The sequence below is a fragment of the Schistocerca gregaria genome, unplaced genomic scaffold (assembly GCF_023897955.1).
Source record: "Schistocerca gregaria isolate iqSchGreg1 unplaced genomic scaffold, iqSchGreg1.2 ptg000038l, whole genome shotgun sequence".
NCBI classification, from domain to species: Eukaryota; Metazoa; Arthropoda; class Insecta; order Orthoptera; family Acrididae; genus Schistocerca; species Schistocerca gregaria.
In genome coordinates this window covers 170,869-177,317 of record NW_026061701.1, presented here as the reverse complement: position 1 = coordinate 177,317, position 6,449 = coordinate 170,869, and positions in this window count along the sequence as shown.

The window sequence follows — 6,449 nt, the reverse complement described above, 5'->3', positions numbered from 1 at the left end:
TGGAAGACCAGTAGTAGTTTCCGATGCACATCTGGAGGCATTGTGTAATCTGTGTACTATCAGAGTGTTGATGAAACACAGAAATTGCATCGGGATTGAATACAACAGTCTCCATGCGCAGTTTCCTCCATGGGAGTAATATCTCAAACAGTCTACGCTTTGATCGTTCCCTGGAAGACCAGTAGTAGTTTCCGATGCACATCTGGCATTCTGTAATCTGTGGAGTATCAGAGTGTTGATGAATCACAGAAATTGCATCGGGATTGAATACAACATTTACCATGCGCACTTTTCTCCATGGGAGTGATGTCTGAAACAGTCTACGATTTGATCGTTCCCTGGAAGACCAGTAGTAGTTTCCGATGCACATCCAGAGGCTTTCTGTAATCTGTCGACTATCAAAGTGTTGATGAAACACAGAAATTGCTTCGGGATTGAGAACAACATTCACCATGCGCACTTTCCTCCATTGGAGTAATGTCCCAAACAGTCTACGCTTTGATCGTTCCCTGGAAGACAAGTAGTAAATTCCGATTAACATCTGGGAGCATTCTGTAATCTGTGGACTATCAGAGTGTTGATTAAACACAGAAATTGCATCGGGATTGAATACAACAGTAACCATGCGCACTTTCCTCCATGGGAGTAATGTTTCAAAGTGTCCACGCTTTGATCATTCCCTGGAAGACCAGTAGTAGTTTCCGATGCACATCTGGAGGCATTGTATAATCTGTGTACTATCAGAGTGTTGATGAAACACAGAAATTGCATCGGGATTGAATACAACAGTCACCATGAGCACATTCCTCCATAAAAGTAATGTCTCAAACAGTCTACGATTTGATCGTTCCCTGGAAGACCAGTAGTAGTTTCCGATGCACATCTGGAGGCATTCTGTAATCTGTGGACTATTAGAGTGTTGATGAAACATAGAAATTGCATCGGGATTGAATACTACAACCACCATGCGCACTTTCCTCCATGGGAGTAATGTCTCAAACAGTCTACGCTTTGATCGTTCCCTGGAAGACCAGTAGTAGTTTCCGATGCTCATCTGGAGACATTCTGTAATCTGTGGAGTATCAGAGTGTTGATGAAACACAGAAATTGCATCGGGTTTTGAATACCACAGTTACATTGCGCACTTTCCTCCATGGGAGTAATGTCTCTAACAGTCTACGCTTTGATCGTTCCCTGGAAGACCAGTAGTAGTTTCCGATGCACATCTGGCATTCTGTAATCTGTGGAGTATCAGAGTGTTGATGAATCACAGAAATTGCATCGGGATTGAAAACAACATTTACCATGCGCACTTTTCTCCATGGGAGTGATGTCTGAAACAGTCTACGCTTTGATCGTTCCCTGGAAGACCAGTAGTAGTTTCCGATGCACATCCAGAGGCTTTCTGTAATCTGTCGACTATCAAAGTGTTGATGAAACACAGAAATTGCTTCGGGATTGAGAACAACATTCACCATGCGCACTTTCCTCCATTGGAGTAATGTCCCAAACAGTCTACGCTTTGATCGTTCCCTGGAAGACAAGTAGTAAATTCCGATTAACATCTGGGAGCATTCTGTAATCTGTGGACTATCAGAGTGTTGATTAAACACAGAAATTGCATCGGGATTGAATACATCAGTCACCATGCGCACTTTCCTCCATGGGAGTAATGTTTCAAAGTGTCCACGCTTTGATCATTCCCTGGAAGACCAGTAGTAGTTTCCGATGCACATCTGGAGGCATTGTATAATCTGTGTACTATCAGAGTGTTGATGAAACACAGAAATTGCATCGGGATTGAATACAACAGTCACCATGAGCACATTCCTCCATAAAAGTAATGTCTCAAACAGTCTACGATTTGATCGTTCCCTGGAAGACCAGTAGTAGTTTCCGATGCACATCTGGAGGGATTCTGTAATCTGTGGACTATTAGAGTGTTGATGAAACATAGAAATTGCATCGGGATTGAATACTACAACCACCATGCGCACTTTCCTCCATGGGAGTAATGTCTCAAACAGTCTACGCTTTGATCGTTCCCTGGAAGACCAGTAGTAGTTTCCGATGCTCATCTGGAGACATTCTGTAATCTGTGGAGTATCAGAGTGTTGATGAAACACAGAAATTGCATCGGGTTTTGAATACCACAGTTACATTGCGCACTTTCCTCCATGGGAGTAATGTCTCTAACAGTCTACGCTTTGATCGTTCCCCGGAAGACAAGTAGTAGTTTCCGATGCACATCTGGAAACTTTCTGTAATCTGTGGACTATCAGAGTGTTGATGAAACACAGAAATTGCATCGGGATTGAGTACAACAGTCACCATGCGCACTTTCCTCCACGGGAGATATGTCTCAAACAGTCGACGTTTTGAACGTTCCCTGGAAGACCAGTAGTAGTTTCCAATGCACATCTGGTGGCATTCTGTAATCTATGGACTATCAGAGTGTTGATGAAACACAGATATTGCATCGGGATTGAATAGAACATTTACCATGCGCACTTTTCTCCATGGGAGTGATGTCTGATTCAGTCTACGCTTTGATCGTTCAATGGAAGACCAGTAGTAGTTTCCGAAGCACATCTGGAGGCTTTCTGTAATCTGTGGACTATCAGAGTGTTGATGAAACACAGATATTGCATCGGGATTGAAAACAACATTCACCATGCGCACTTTCCTCCATTGGAGTAATGTCCCAAACAGTCTACGCTTTGATAGTTCCCTGGAAGACCAGTAGTAGTTTCCGATGCACATCTAGAGGCTTTCTGTAATCTGTGGACTATCAGAGTGTTGATGAAATACAGAAATTGCATCGGGATTGAATACAACAGTCACCATGGGCACTTCCTGCATGGGAGTAATGTGTCAAAGAGTCCACGCTTAGATTGTTCCCTGGAAGACCAGTAGTAGTTTCCGATGCACATCTGGAGGCATTGTGTAATCTGTGTACTATCAGAGTGTTGATGAAACACAGAAATTGCATCGGGATTGAATACAACAGTCACCATGAGCACAGTCCTCCATAAAAGTAATGTCTCAATCAGTATACGCTTTGATCGTCCCCTGGAAGACCAGTAGTAGTTTCCGATGCACATCTGGAGGCACTCTGTAATCTGTGGACTATCAGAGTGTTGATGAAACACAGAAATTGCATCGGGATTGAACACAACAGTCACCATGCGCACTTTCCTCCATGGGAGTAATGTTTCATAGAGTTTACGCTTTGATCGTTCCCTGGATGACCAGTAGCAGTTTCCGATGCACATCTGGAGGCATTCTGTAATCTGTTGACTATAAGAGTGTTGATGAAACATAGAAATTGCATCGGGATTGAATACAACAGTCACCATGAGCACGTTCCTCCATAAAAGTAATTTCTCAAACAGTCTACGCTTTGATCGTTCCCTGGAAAACTAGTAGTAGTTTCCGATGCACATCTTTAGGCATTCTGTAATCTGTGGACTATCAGAGTGTTGATGAATCACAGAAATTGCATCGGGATTGAATACAACAGTCACCATGCGCACTTTCCTCCATGGGAGTAATGGCTCAAACAGTCTACGCTTCGATCGTTCCCTGGAAGACCAGTAGTAGTTTCCGATGCACATCTGGAGGCATTCTGTAATCTGTGGACTATTAGAGTGTTGATGAAACACAGAAATTGCATCGGGATTGAATACAACAGCCACCATGCGCACTTTCCTCCATGGGAGTAATTTCTCAAACAGTCTACGCTTTGATCGTTAACTGGAAGACCAGTAGTAGTTTCCGATGCACATCTGGAGGCATTGTGTAATCTGTGTACTATCAGAGTGTTGATGAAACACAGAAATTGCATCGGGATTGAATACAACAGTCACCATGAGCACAGTCCTCCATAAAAGTAATGTCTCAATCAGTATACGCTTTGATCGTCCCCTGGAAGACCAGTAGTAGTTTCCGATGCACATCGGGAGGCATTCTGTAATCTGTGGACTATTAGAGTGTTGATGAAACACAGAAATTGCATCGGGATTGAATACAACAACCACCATGCGCCCTTTCCTCCATGGGAGTAATGTCTCAAACAGTCTACGCTTTGATCGTTCCCTGGAAGACCAGTAGTAGTTTCCGATGCTCATCTGGAGGCATTCTGTAATCTGTGGAGTATCAGAGTGTTGATGAAACACAGAAATAGCATCAGGTTTTGAATACCACAGTTACCATGCGCACTTTCCTCCATGGGAGTAATGTCTCTAACAGTCTACGCTTTGATCGTTCCCCAGAAGACAAGTAGTAGTTTCCGATGCACATCCGCAGGCCTTCTGTAAACTGTGGACTATCAGAGTGTTGATGAAACACAGAAACTGCATCGGGATTGAAAACAACATTCACCATGCGCACTTTCCTCCAAGGGAGTAATTCTCAAAGAGTCTATGCTTTGATCGTTCCCTGGAAGACCAGTAGTAATTTCCGATGCACATCGGGAGGCATTCTGTAATCTGTGGACTATCACAGTGTTGATGAAACACAGAAATTGCATCGGGATTGAATACAACAGTCACCATGCACACTTTCCTCCATGGGAGTAATGTCCCAAACAGTCTACGATCTGATCGTTCCCTGGAAGACCAGTAGAAGTTTCCGATGCACATCGGGAGGCATTCTGTAATCTGTGGACTATCAGAGTGTTGATGAAACACAGAAATTGCATCAGGATTGAATACAACAGCCACCATGCGCACTTTCCTCCATGGGAGTAATTTCTCAAACAGTCTACGCTTTGATCGTTCCCTGGAAGACCAGTAGTAGTTTCCGATGCTCATCTGGAGGCATTCTGTAATCTGTGGAGTATCAGAGTGTTGAGGAAACACAGAAATTGCATCAGGTTTTGAATACCACAGTTACCATGCGCACTTTCCTCCATGGGAGTAATGCCTCTAACAGTCTACGCTTTGATCGTTCCCCAGAAGACAAGTAGTAGTTTCCGATGCACATCTGCAGGCCTTCTGTAATCTGTGGACTATCAGAGTGTTGATGAAACACAGAAACTGCATCGGGATTGAAAACAACATTCACCATGCGCACTTTCCTCCAAGGGAGTAATTCTCAAACAGTCTATGCTTTGATCGTTCCCTGGAAGACCAGTAGTAGTTTCCGATGCACATCGGGAGGCATTCTGTAATCTGTGGACTATCAGAGTGTTGATGAGCCACAGAAATTGCATCGGGATTGAATACAAGAGTCACCATGCACACTTTCCTCCATGGGAGTGATGTACCAAACAGTCTACGATCTGATCGTTCCCTGGAAGACCAGTAGTAGTTTCCGATGCACATCGGAGGCATTCTGTAATCTGTGGACTATCAGAGTGTTGATGAAACACAGAAATTGCATCGGGATTGAATACAACAGTCACCATGCGCACTTTCCTCCATGGGAGTAATGTTTCATAGAATTTACGCTTTGATCGTTCCCTGGATGACCAGGAGCAGTTTCCGATGCACATCTGGAGGCATTCTGTAATCTGTGGACTATAAGAGTGTTGATGAAACATAGAAATTGCATCGGGATTGAATACAACAGTCACCATGAGCACATTCCTCCATAAAAGTAATTTCTCAAACAGTCTACGCTTTGATCGTTCCCTGGAAAACCAGTAGTAGTTTCCGATGCACATCTTTAGGCATTCTGTAATCTGTGGACTATCAGAGTGTTGATGAATCACAGAAATTGCATCGGGATTGAATACAACAGTCACCATGCGCACTTTCCTCCATGGGAGTAATGGGTCAAACAGTCTACGCTTCGATCGTTCCCTGGAAGACCAGTAGTAGTTTCCGATGCACATCTGGAGGCATTCTGTAATCAGTGGACTATTAGAGTGTTGATGAAACACAGATATTGCATCGGGATTGAATACAACAGCCACCATGCGCATTTTCCTCCATGGGAGTAATTTCTCAAACAGTCTACGCTTTGATCGTTAACTGGAAGACCAGTAGTAGTTTCCGATGCACATCTGGTGGCATTCTGTAATGTGTGGACTATCAGAGTGTTGATGAAACACAGAAAATGTATCGGGATTGATTACAACATTTACCATGCGCACTTTCCTCCATGGGAGTAATGTCCCAAAGAGTTTACGATTTGATCGCTGCCTGAAAGGCCAGTAGTAGTTTCCGATGCACATCTGGAGGCATTCTGTAATCTGTGGACTATCAGAGTGTTGATGAATCACAGAAATTGCTTCGGGATTGAATACAACAGTCTCCATGCGCAGTTTCCTCCATGGGAGTAATGTCTTAAACAGTCTACGATTTGATCGTTCCCTGGAAGAGCAGATGTAGTTTCAATTGCAAATCTGGAGGCATTCTGTAATCTGTGGACTATCAGAGTATTGATGAAACACAGAAATTGCATCGGGATTGAATACAACAGTTACCATGCGCACTTTCCTC